Consider the following 13,871-nt stretch of genomic DNA (forward strand, 5'->3'; position numbering starts at 1 on the left):
GTCTTCTCTTTGTAGGTAAGTATTTTTTTACTCCCTGGAATTTTTAGAATTTTTTCAGACTTTGGAGTAGATATTAGACTTTTCCCATATACACTACCCCACACAGTAGTTTTTTATAGGGAAATCAAATCTTTTGTTTATTTGATAATTCCTTCTCTATTATTTCTGTTTTCTCCTTCTGGAATGCCTTATATTTCCCATTGTTGTCTTTTTGCTCAGTGTTCTAGTAGTGTTTCCTAACCTTATCTTCTTGATGTCTAACTTAATCTTCAGATGATTTGATTTTATTGTTCAACTCTATCAATGATTCTTTAGGCCAAATTATTTTGTAATAAGTCTTTCTTATTGATTAATTAATCAATATACCATTTTTTTTCCACAGCAGCTTGTTCTTGTTTGATGGAAGCAATAGCTTTTAAAATTCCTTTAAAAATATTACTTATAAATTTTATTTTTTTCTTTAGTGAATTGTATCTGCTTTCACTTTATTGATTGCTCCATTTATTCTATTCCTTTTTTCACTTTCAGAGTTTTATAATCTGCTGATCCTCAAATAATGGAATGATCCTTTGTTGTCCATTTGTATTTGTAAATAATGAACTAGGCTGGCCAGGAAGACGTATCTGGTATAGGTGTTCTGAGTTGCTGTCTACAGACTGGGAGAGTTGGCTATGGTCATAAGGGCTAGGGCAGGATACTCTTGCAGGTCAGCCTCCCTGTGGCATTCAATGAGGGGAAGCAGGTTGTGGTGTCAGGGTAAGAAAGGTTCCTCTGAGAGCTGGTGCTTGGTACACTTCATTCCACCCTTGGTAGAGCCTCCTTGATTTATCTTCTCTACTTCTCTCTCTTCTATCTCTCTTCTTCTACTTCTCTAGCCCCGGCCCTGGCTGTTGGGCATATCCATATCCTCCCCTCAAGAATGCTCTGATTTTCTTTATACTTTTATTAAGCGTCTCACCCCACTCCCATCTTTCTCTAAAGAACAGCTCTCAGATTTAGCTTGAAACTATTGATGACTCTGAGTAAGTAAGCAGAGAAGATCTTCAACCATTTCTCCTGTCCTGAGTATAGCTATTGCACAAGTCCCTTGAACGCAACTTCTCTTCGCTCTTCTCTTCTGCAGTCAGCTGTATGACTGCAGCTTCTTGGGGGCTTTTGCAGAGGAACCATGCTCACCTCTGCTAGCTTAGGCTGTTTTCTTCTGCTCTGGTTTCGACATTGACCCCAGTCCTGTCTGCCCAATGCTATCTTCCTGGAAGTCCTCAACATTACTGGTCCACCCCTTCACACTTTCTAGTACTGTTTTTATTGCATACTCTTTGGTTTTAAAAATTATTTCTATCATCTTAAAGGTGAAGTCTTAGTTTCTAGGCCAAAATTTGAATCAGAAAACACAGATTTCTTTGTTGTGAAACATGTTGATTAAGTAGAAATAGCAATTGCAACTATTGCACATATGTATGATAGTGGAGGAAAGCAGAGCTTTATTACGTTAACAATAACAGTAATGATTACTCTTCTTTAAAAAAAAAAGTAAGTAAATTTTGGTGGAATGATCAATTTTCACACACTTCCAAAGCTAGCAAGGAAAAGAAATGGGTGTGAGTGAAGGACCTGGAGGGAGGTTGCATTCTTCAAATTGCCTTGGGCAATTTGGGCCCTGGCTTCCCCCTAAAATGATACAACTGCAGACCACAAATTCCTTAATCTCCTTGGGCATTGATTTCTCATCTATAAAGTAAGAATGATAGTATCTTTGTCTATCTTAAGGGTTAAAATGGTTGATACTTCAAAGCACTTATAAAAAGTGCCTGAAATATAGCAGGCACTCAGTAAATATTTATTGAATAAATAAATGAAGATATGAGTGAAGGTTGAATAAACAACATCCTAAAACAGAAATGTGTTACTCCCCAGCTGGTACCATAGTTGAGTCTTCTTCTAAGGCCAGCTGCTTGTAAATGATAGGGGAAATAATAAAGCCAGTAAATGTCATTGGTCTGAGCTCAAGGCCTCATTCCTGAAGGAGATCCTGAAGAGATCATAGATAAGTAGAGACACTGCATCTTCGGTGATAATGATAAACAAGTCTTAAAACCTGATGGTTTTACCACCCTGAATAGTGTGAGATTCATCTTCCGGGAGAGCTGAGTAGTTAGGATTTTGACTCTGGAGTCATACAGCTTGGGTTTAAATCACAGCTCCTGTTATGGACTGAATTATGTTCCCCCAAATCCACAGTTTAAATCTTAACTTCTAGTGCCTCAGAATGTAACCAGATTTCAAGATGAGGTGATTAAATAAAAATGCAGCCATTAGGCTGGGTGCTAAACCAGTCTGACTAGTATCTTTCTAAAAAGAAGAAATTTGGGCACTCAGAGAGACACCAGGGATGCACAAGCAGAGAAGAAAGACCATATGAAAGCACAGCAAAAATGATGGCCATCTGCAAGCCAATGAGGGAGGCTTCGGAAGAAACCAAACCTGCCAACACCTTGATCTTGGACTTTCTGTGATTCGGGCTGTGAGAAAGTAAATGTCTATCTTTCAGCCATCTGTGCTGTTTTGTTACAGTAGCCCGAGCAAACTAAATGCTTCAAACATATGATCTCTATAAATGTGGGTAGATTTCTCTCTCTCTCTCCAGCTAACTGGAGCCCCAGTTAACTCATGGGCAGAATGAGGATATTAGCAGGACTTTAATCCATAGATTTTGAGGATGAAATGAGATTGACATTTAGCACAGAGCCTGCCTCACAGTAAGAACTAAATATGTTAGCTATTATTATTACTACTGCTATAATTATAAAAAGTGATAATTGTTGTTGTTATTAGCGATTTCAGAGAGTCCAGTTATCAGACGACCTTCTTATGCAGTTGAAAAGTGAGAGACATTGTTACACACCCAAAATGTTGCATCTTTTTTGTAATTACAAGCCTATTTTACAGATGAGGAAACAGCCTTCTTTTGAATGATTGGGGTCTGGTAAGAAGACCTGAATATTTGACACAATAAAATATGACTATAAAACACAAAATAATCAGGTTGGAAAAGAAAGTTTATCCAAAATACAAATTTAAATCATGATGCTTCGTTCATGTAGTTCATGTATTTGACTGGTTAAATGGACATTTTGATGCATTTTGAATTTGTTCAAATAAGCCTAGGGTGACAGCTATAGTTTGAAGATACTATGTATCATTTAATCATGAAAATTATTTTAAGTTTTTTTTTAATTGATGTATAGTTGACATACAATATTATATTAGTTTTAGGTGTGCAACATAGTGATTCAACAATTATATACATTATTTGGTCCTTACCATGATTAGTGTAGTTACCATCTGTCACCATACACAGTTATTACAATATTATTATTAATATTCTTCATGCTGTACTTTCCATTGCAATGACTTATTTCTTTTGTAACTTGAATTTTGTTCCTTATTATCCACTTCACCTATCCTCCTATGCCCCTTCCTCTGGCAATCACTACTTTGTTCTCTATTCGTGAGTCTATTTCTACTTTTTTGTTTGTCAAAGTCATGAAAAACAAGCGAAAGACTAAAAACTCTCACAGACCAGAGGAAATTAAGCAGACATGATGACTAAGTGTAATGTGGTATCTTGGATGGCATCCTGGAACACAAAAAGAATATTGGTGTGAAAATAAGTGAAATCCAAATAAGATCTATAGTCATTGGTAGTAATACCAATGTTGGTTCTATAGTTGTGACTAATGTAAAGTGGTGATGTGAGAAGAGGGAAACTGGGTGGGAGATTATGGACTCCCACTCTTTGAATTACTTTTGCAAATTTTATGTAAATCTAAAACTATGATAAAATTTAAGAATTATTTTAAAATGCATATAATATTTTATTTGGTTATTTCATTTTACTTGAAAGTAGCTTAAAAATTCAAACACTCACTTGAAAAATGTCAGAGAAAGGAATTATGTGATATTGTGAGAATACTTTTAGAATAGCAGAGTCAATTATTTGTTTGCTGTCTCCCATGAGGAGTCTCTGCTTTATTATCATTGTCATCAACAAAATTATCTCAATGCCAAAGAGACCACAGAGTTTATCATACTCCTCACTTTGCAAACTGAGGCTCAGAATGGGCAGGTGACTTATCCAAAGTCACAACTCATTTAGTTTTTGGCAGTGATAAGAATGTGAAAGATTCTTTTTAATTGCATGTGAAGTACTAAAAAATATGTACATATATGTGTGTGTTTGTGTTTTGCAGAAATATGTACACACATGATAGATATCATATATTGCATGACATATGAAACCTTTCTTTTTAATAGAAATAAGATGTAAAAGCATAAAACAGTCTCCTTAGTGGGTCTATTAGTCTGGCGGGTTTCTTCTATTGTTGTTGTTGTTTTTGTCTAGACTACTAAGGAAACATATCCAGCTCAGTTAAGGGCAGAAGTTTGAGAACAAAAAGAAATGAAAAAAAAAAATTGTGTCCTTTTATGAGACAGGCTCATATGAGCGATTGAAGATTTAAAGGGGAGGAGATCTGGTATCTAATTTGAGGACCTAACAGCCTGATCTAGCAAACAAACACCTAGGCAGCTTTCCACTAGAACCTCATAAGCACAGGAGCAGGCATACATGCTGAGAAAGCTCTAAGGGGAGGCATCTGACCCAACTACAGGACCAGCTTGAAGGCACGCTTCATGGAAGAGTGACCACTCAAGATATCTTAAAAGATGAGTGAGGAGTTAGCCAAATGGAGAGAGGAGGAAGAGATTCCAGACAGAAGGGACTTGTCCTTTGAGATTGCAAGGAAGGAAGGAAGGGTGTGAGTTTAGATAAAGCAGAGGCTGAGGGGTGACTGGAAGTCAGCTGAGATCAGGCCTAAGGACACCTTCTTCCCCTTCGCCTTCTTCACAGTGAAGTAGGGTATGAGGCCATGCACTGATAGTGAGGGGTGGGCATTGGTGGGCAACTTAGAGAGAAAGGTAGAGATTTGGACCTATGTCTGAGGGAAAAGAGAGTAAAATGTAAGCACAGGTAAATACAGGCTAGTGAACATTTCTGAGCTGGCATTAGCACAAACATATGGAAATATGCAATTTCCTCTGGCAGCATTCAGCTGTCTAAGTGTAGTGAAAATACAGAGGAAGTGGATTGTAGCATTCATCTTGGTTTCAGTATTCCCAGGCAGGGTGGGCAGAGTATAGGGATCAAAGGGAACCAAGAATGGCTAATGTCAACTGTTCAGACATCAACAATAAAGCCCAGGATGGGCAGGGAAAAAGAGGAAATTGAGAACGTCAACAGAGTAAAAGAAAATCAAGGTAGCAAGACATCTGATGTCTCTATAGGGATAAGGGAAAGTAAAAATCCCTTAAAATTAAATTTAGTAGAAGGCTAATCCAAGTGTAGAGCTTCTGAGTAAATAAAATGAGATGCCTGGACAGTTGAGAGAGGCAACAGACATTCACCCCAAGTAACAATGACTTCAACAGAGGATGACACTTACCTGAGTGTAAAAACTTGGTGGGGTGCCAGGAGAATGCATCCCAGGTGTCAGCATTGGCAGGGGTGCAGAATGGCAAAGCAGTAAGGGATGGAAATGCAGCAAGGAGAGGAGATGGTTACATATGCCTTCTGTTTAGTGACCAAGAATCACAGAAATGGGAGAAATCTCTAGAATAGATTATGTCTACTACATCCGGGAGGGAATCAGTTCATGTTGAAGGCTTGGGCTTTGAGATCAAGCTGACCCACCTATGTTACTACAGGCGAGTGCATGAACTCCCGGAGCCTCCCTTTCCCCACTTGTAGGAGCTCTGCTCTGAGAGGTTGTTGTGGCCCTAAAGAAGATCATGCGTCTGTACCTCAATAAGCAGGAGATCCATAATAAGTGAGAGCCATGGGTTTTCTTCTCCACTTTGTGCCTGAGAGTCCTGGTGGTTTGGCCTGTCTAAGCACATCCTGGGCACAGTGGACAGAGAGCTGTGCTGCTGCTCCCCTGATCCCAGACAGGTGAATAAGAGTGGCACATTCTGATATAACTAAGGGTACTGGTTTTTAAAACCTGTAGCAAGAATTTAGTATTGAAGTCTATTTTGAGATACAAAAATGTGGGAGAGGCCAACATCCCAAATCACTTCTGTAGATATGTGTTCTAAAAACAATTCCTTTGGGGGCCCTGATTGTTCTCCAAAGAGCTAATCTATTGTTCATAGGTAGGGAGGAGGCATAGACATGGTAGAAAATAAGGAGAGGGGAAAGAAGTTGAATTGAACAAGGGGCAGGAACAAAGAGATGAGAAAAACCTGTATAGAGGCAACATTGTCAAGTGAACTCAATCGAATTCAATGGCTCTGGGCTTAGGCTGTGTTTATAAGGAAAGGGCCATTCACAAGATCCATGGGGTCTTTAATTCTCATTATATATAACATGTTGGTTATATTTATAAAATAGAATCATAACTACATCTGGAATCTTTACACAGAAATTAAGGTTGACGTATGTGCCAGATTGATTTATATTCCCTGATAAGATGGTAAAGTAAAGATTTATTTTACTTTGCACTCTTACAGCTTGGATTATTATTCATACTTTATTTTGCAAATTGGTGGTAACCCAACTGCAGCCAAATCAAGAGTTCACATGCCAAGTTTTGGTCTGAAAAAGTTTTTGCATCCAATATATATTTGGCCATAAAAATAAGGAGATCAAATAATAGAAGAGAAAAGAAAGTGCTTTATGTACTCTGGAGGTCAAAACCAGATGTGAATAGGGTTCTCATGGAGTGTGGCTAGCTAACATCTGGTAATCCCTAATGTGTTTCATTGTCCATTTGTAAGTTTCCCCCAATGTTTAATATCAACAGCTATACAGGAATGTAGTGACTTGCACAAAGAGTAAAATTTATAGATATCAAGGACAAAGCCAGAAAATTACTCTGTTCTTGGCATCCATCCTTCCTGGGCAAGGACTTCATATTTTCTTTCTGTTGATGCTATGTTTAATAAAGCTATGTGATTGGTTAGATTTCGATTGAGCTGAACATGTTTTGTTTTGTTTCTTTTCTATGACTCAGTGACAAAAGAAACATAAAACCTTCTGCTTACTTTAATCACAGACTTCAGATTTCTTCTATGTAATCTGAAGAATTGAGGAAATACCCCCAGAAAAATTAGTTGTACCTGTAGAGGAGGTGGAGGGTAAGAAAGAGATGGTGAGGAAGGTGGATAATTTAGCTTATTTTCTTCTTTTGGCACACAATCTGTTTGATTTCTTGATCCCTCTCAAACAACTCTCTTCTACAAAGACAACTCCCTTTGTAAGGAAATTTGCAGATGAGAGCAGACATGTCTGTATTTCCCACCACAAAGGTTAAAGATGCTGAGGGATGTGCTACAAAGCAGATGAAGTTATGATTCCCATTGCTAAATGTAGTAGCTGAGATTAGATATATGTTCTCCACCTCGTTCACAGATCCATATTGCCTTACATAAATTAGCAGTAATCTACACATTCCTTTGACAGAACAGGCTGGCCCACAGAACTGATGGATTAGTAACTAATTCAGAGATGACAACAAGGTATCAACTGTGTGCCTACTCAGGTCCACTGGTAGCTGTTGCCAGGAATTGGAGGTACTAGAAGAATCCTAAAGCTCTTCAGAAACTCAGTGGGGAAGTGCATAGCTGGTAGGTTTTGGATGTCTGCCAGGGGAGTGGGCAGAGAGAGTAGCAGTACATGAGCTACTTAGTTATTGTCCCTTGTTTAACCAAGAGAGTTTGTCGTAATAAGATCTGCTTCCCAAGGTTGGAAATTTTTATTTTAAGATCAACCCACAGTAACAAATGCTTATGTGTATTATGCAGTAATAGTAATAAATCCAATAATATGATGATGCTTTGTATCTTCAGAAGAACTTTCTCAAGTATTGTCTCATGAGATTCTAAAGTAATTTCGTGAGATAGAAATGGGACATATTTTTATCCCCATTTCCAAGTGAGGAACTCAATTTCAGAAAAGATAAGCGATTCATGCTACATCATGCTGCTGGTAAGTTAGAGAATTCAGGAAATATTGTGTAGTCATTTGAATATTTTGTAATCACTCAAATTTCTGACTCAAATTAGAAGTCAGAAAACTGTAGCAACTATGATTAGGATTTTCTAAATTGTGCAACAACAAGCTGTAAAGTTGACTGCATAGGAGACATTTACAACAAATGTGTGCTTACATGATTAAGTGACAAGTCAGAGATAGCCTACCCAAAGGTATGGATGATTGTATTAGTCAAGTCCAGAATAAAATATATAAAGAGATTTATTATAAACAATTGGTTGCAAGACCAAAATCTGCAGAGTCCATGTCCCAATTGGAGTCTGAAGAATGGCAGGCTGCTATAGAACCAGGAAGAGCAGATGTCCAATTTGAAGGCCATGAGGCAGGAGAATGCACTCTAACTTGGGGGAAGGCCAGCTTTTTGTTCTGTGCAGACCTATAACGATTGGATAAGACTCATGCACGTTATGGAGAGCAATCTGCTTTACTCAGTCTACCAATTTAACTGTTAACCTCATTCAAAAACACCCTTACAGAAAAACCCAAAACCATGTTTTATTGAGTATCTGGGCCCATTCAAGTAGATACATAAAATTAATCATCACCAGTCCACCCCTTGCCAATTTGTCATCCATACACTTTTCCTTACACCATACTTAATCTCAAAATAAGGCAAATAGAAAGATAACCTAACATGATATAACTATCCTGCATATAACCAAAATACACTAACCCTTTTCCCAGAAGAGGAAAAAAGCCCTTGAGTGATATTTACTCTTCTCTTTGATATCTTATAACTTAGGGACTATGGGAGTAAGATGCTATGGACTGAATTGTGTCCTTTCTCAAAATTCCTGTATTTTTTTTTTTTAAATACAGTGGGACTGTACTTAGAGACAAGGCTTTAAAGGAGATAATTAGAGCCAAACGAGGTCATAATGGTAGGATCTTAATCTGATAGGACTGGTGTCCTTATAAGAAGAAGAAAAGACAATAGATCTCTCCCTCTCTCAACGTGTGCATGCATTGAAAAAGGCCATATAAGCACACAGCAAGAAGGCGGCCATTTCCCAGCCAGAAGAGAGGTCTCCTCAAAAATCAACCCTGTAGGCACCTTGTTCCTGGACTTGCAGCCTCCAGAACTGTGAGAAAATAAAACTCTATTGTGTATGCCCCCCACTTGTGTCATCTTGTCATGGCAGCCTGAGCTGACTAATACAATGATCAAAGCCCTATCTGAGAAATTTGTTACTATCACAGAAGAGGGAATTTATTTGAAGCATATCAGCCCAATAATCGTCTGTGAGTGTTAATCCATTCCATTAAACTTCCAGGCTGGGCATAAACCCTATATGAGGCTTCTTTATAAAGCTCTCTAAAGACATACTTTCCCGGTATTTTGAGGGCTGGATTATAAATTATAAGCTGCTAAATCTTCCCATGTCTTCTCAAAAGTAGTATGGTGAAGTTTCCAATAGTAGGAGATAACTGGGAAAGAGAGGACAGTCAATTGTATTGAGTGTTTACCATACACTGAGCCTTATAGATACAACGGGGAAAAGATACACATTGTTCCTATTCTCAGACACTCTTTTAGTGAGTAATCCCAGGTTCCAGGGTAGGGATAGAGTATTTCTTCCTCTGAATCTGTAAGGTTGTCATGAAAAAAAAAAAAAAAATTTGATTTTAAAAAGTTTTTTTGGAGGGTCTAGCAGAAAGCCCAGAAGCTTAACTGGAGGTTATTTCTCCCTGGTTGTAGGAGGAAGTGTTTGCTTTTTTACTTATGATCTTTGGCTATCAGCAGGAGTAGCACATGGCCTAGCCTGGTCACCTTAACACCTTGACATTGCGCTATCAACTGGATTGTAAAAAACTTGGTTTAGGTCTGAGGAGTTTACAGTCTGGGGTGTGTGTGTGTGTGTGTGTGTGTGCTGTGTTTTCTTTTCTTTTCTTTTCTTTTCTTTTCTTTTCTTTTCTTTTCTTTTCTTTTCTTTTCTTTCTTTTCTTTTCTTTTCTTTTCTTTTCTTTTTTCTTTTCTTTCTTTTCTTTCTTTTCTTTTCTTTTCTTTTCTTTTCTTTTCTTTCTTTTCTTCTTCTCTCTCTCTCTCTTTTTTTTTTTTTTTTCAAACATACAAGGGTTTATTTACAAGCTCAAGCTTGGGTCCAAGTATACCCGACACAGTGGAGCAGGGACTTGGACCCTGAGGTGGGTTTCAGCTTAGTTTTAAGAACTGGTCTATCCAGAAGGGGTGGAGCAATTACTCAAATTCTGTTTACATTTTGATATGGGGCCTTCAAGGGCATTAAGCTCTGTTCTTATTCTAATAGGGGCTTCCAGCCACTGGCTTGGGCTCTTTTTTATTCTAATATGGGGCTTTCTATTATACTTACATAGACAACTTCTAATTTGTTGCAAAGCCCATGTTTGTATGATGATTTTCATTCTTTGGACTATTTTTTGACAAAGTTGCAGAGAGCTCTTGAAATATTTTCAATGTTAATATAACACCTTTATGCAGTATGTCTTAAAGAAAAGCCAAACAAAGGCTGATCTGTAACAACACTAGGTATTTCAAATTTTCACTGTGCTGCATTCATAGATTTTGGAGATGGCCTATGAAACTGTAAATAAAAGCAATACAATTTTTCTGTGAAACAATTTATAAACTCTCCAATAGGTACAATGTGAGACTCACTTAATAGATTGGTACAGACTTTCCTTGAAGAAACTAAAGGGTTTTTTTCCCCCCTCTTTCTGTAGCGAAAGTTGATAATGCAGGAATATTGCACAAATACCATGGCTACAGCATCTTTTCTTTTTATTGAACAGCAGTTGTGGCTTGAAGAGTAACTGTCTTCAGAAAATTGTGGAGACTTTATAGCAATGGTTGAAGCTATTTGGACTTGCCAAATTACCTAATGGAATAGGTAAGCTTTATGTCTTTAAGATGAGCTGCTTTTTTTTTCTTTGAAGCCTCCAATATAGAAGTTTTCAGCCTATAGTATTCTGTATTTAGTATGAAATCAACTGCAATTCTTAGTTTCATCTTTTCAACCCCCAATATAGGAAAAAAAAGTTTCAATTTTTTAACAGCCCAAGATCTAAGAATTACACTCATGCTGCCTTTGTTTCCCAGAGAGCCTTAAAAAAAGTCATATATCAACATAGTTACTGCTTAGTTACTAACTTCTATCAACTTCTACAACTATGATGACAAATTCTCAAGGTTGTGGTGGTAAAATGAGTGATGAATGATGAATGAAACAATGACAGAGCAGGTTTAAGGACAGTAGTACATTTTCCAAGAAATTCAAGAAACTTCAAAATAGTCTCTCATGAACCAACCCAATCCAATTTGGAGTCAAGGACATTTAAGACAATTTTAATCATTTTCTAAAACTGCTAAGAGTTGAAAACTTAGTCACAGATAAAGATATCCCTAAGGAAATTAGCTAAACATAGATTATGATGAAAGAAAACCTTGGTAGGGATGACCACATAAATCTCTTAAGAAATTTGGAGGCTTGGGCATGTTAGTAAAATAAATGAGGGGGGTCCTTCTGCCCCACACTTCAGACCATTTGCTACCTGTACCCCCCTGCCGCCAACTCCCAGTCTTGCCCCAAATGGAGCTAAGGAAACTTGCTCTCCTGCTTTCAGAAAGTCTTTTTATTCTTCTTTTACTACCCCACTCCCATTCAGCCCATTCCACACTAGTAGAACTAGCCATGCCACAGGCCTCTGTGGGACCCATAAGTCTCAAAGAACTTGAATTCCATCCACAGCAAGGATATAGTCTAATGGAGGATGAATGTAAAAGGGGAGACAGATTGTAGGAGAGCCATTACAAGGAGGGCCCCTGAGAGATCACTCACCAAAGTTGATGAAGGATTTTCCATCCTTCTGGCTCTGTGAGTCAGACTCAAGTGAGTAGACTGAGCAGGTGAGGAAAGAGTAGTCCTGCATGCTCTGTGAGGTCGTTCTATAACTCCTCCAGCCTTGAGTCATCTGCTTGCTTTGGATGATGTTTCAGAGGGGAGCAACCATGGGTGATGAACACCAACACATGACTAGCCAGAGCAGGAGCTCTAGTCTGGTATTTTCAGAGATGATCTGTCCAAAGGGCACTGATACTCAACAGAGTATCAATTATATGCAGGGCAACCATTTTGGTGACTTTATCTATAAGCTGGAGAACCACAATCTGGAGAAACCAGGAAACATTTGAGTTGCTTATATCTTAAACCACATTAGAGCAACATTGTTTATGACTATGGAGCAAAACATGGCTAGTTTAAAAATATATATTACTTTATATACTTCTTAAATGTTATTTATTGCTACTTTAATGGGCCACCTGCTCCGATTATCTTTTGTTTTTCATTTGGGTTGCTTCATTTTTAGTCAAGAAAGGGCAGAAGTTAGTCTATTTAATTTTTAATTCCACATCTTTTCATAGCAAATGATAGACCTTGTTTTAAATTCTATACCCCTAATCAAATAGTGTCCACATGAATTAAGACTTACGCCTTGAAGTCAGAACTCACAATAGCATAAAGACAATAGTTGAATGCTGGGGATAGAATGTAAGGAGAAAGAGTAGAGGTTTGAAGACTCAGACTTTGGGGATGCTTCCAGTTAGGCATTGGAGGGAGCCTAGGAGAAGTACTACCTCAAAGCCAGTTGCCTCATGCAAAGATCAACCAGCCCAGATGTCTACAATAACAAGTAAAAATATTGACGCCTGTGTGTACTTTGAATACAGAAGAAAGTTGACTTATGTGTACATATATGCATGCGTATACATATGAATGAAGAATTTCTCTCTATAAATCTATACATAGATAGATCGATCAATGGATGTATCTATACATGTATGTATATCATAGATGCATATATGTGAGGTAACAGCAGGAAGCAGGAGAAAATAAAAGTAGAAGAATTTATTCCTTCTAATTCCTTCCAGTCCCACCAGAGACTGCTTTCTGGGATTACTTCTTCAATCTGATGGACTCTGTTCCATGGATCAAAGTTTGTCTGGGATCCTTGCCCATGTTCCTACATGCAGGCTTGAAGGAGATAATAGATTCCCAATGTTACCCATCCCTGGATGCTCCAGCATTCTGTATTGGCTTCTTTAATATTATCAACACCTTTATGTACTGCTTCTCATTAAATTTGTCTCCGTTAACTTTTTGAAGGTGCCCCATGAGGAGCCCCTGAGTGTGATAGAAGCCATGTCCTTGTTGATTTTCCTACAAGACATCCAAGCGAAGATATAGACAGGCAAGCAAAAAGGAATCTGGAGAAACCCTAGGGCTGGAAGAGTTTGGACTCAGGGAAATAACATTTAAGAATCCTCAGCATACAGATGCAGAAGGGAATCCTTACGACCTTTTGCTTATCAAGAAAACAACCCTCCCCTTTGGCTGAACTGCCCACCATCTTGAATTATCATCTTGTTGAATTCAAGGCAGTCTTGGACTGCCCCATCCTCACATTCAGGAAGCCTGACATCTAGGATTAAAACCTAAACTAACTACTTTCCTTCTTCTTAGTGTCTATCAAGAGCAGTCTCCCCATGCCTAACATCACTGTTTACCTTGATTATGAACAGAAGGCCAGACTTCTCAGGCATTCATTTTGTCCAAGACTCTCATCTCCTTACTGCTGTGTAAATCCCCATAATATGAGCTAATTCCTCCTTCCCCTTCATACTTTTTTACTTTAACCAATTTTAAATTCTTAATCATAATAAATAAATAAATAAATAAATAAATAAATAAATAAATAAATAAATTCTTAATCATATATTTAT

General features: G+C 37.9%; 1 long non-coding RNA gene across 3 annotated transcripts in view; it reads right to left on the bottom strand.

The window, feature by feature from the left end:
- Nucleotides 1–8,296: 8,296 nt before the first annotated feature.
- Nucleotides 8,297–13,871, bottom strand: part of LOC100687708 — a 35,470-nt gene continuing 29,895 nt past the window's right edge. The window contains exons 3-5 of one of the 3 annotated variants that reach the window (XR_005357861.1): nucleotides 11,929–12,257; nucleotides 9,441–9,541; nucleotides 8,297–8,489 (exon numbers count right to left, since the gene is read on the bottom strand). This is a non-coding gene — a long non-coding RNA (uncharacterized LOC100687708). The remainder of the gene's footprint in view (nucleotides 8,490–9,440; nucleotides 9,542–11,928; nucleotides 12,258–13,871) is intronic. The other 2 variants (XR_005357862.1, XR_005357860.1) reach the window with 2 other exon arrangements.

Source organism: Canis lupus, chromosome 4 (genome assembly GCF_011100685.1).
Source record: "Canis lupus familiaris isolate Mischka breed German Shepherd chromosome 4, alternate assembly UU_Cfam_GSD_1.0, whole genome shotgun sequence".
Taxonomy (NCBI): domain Eukaryota; kingdom Metazoa; phylum Chordata; class Mammalia; order Carnivora; family Canidae; genus Canis; species Canis lupus.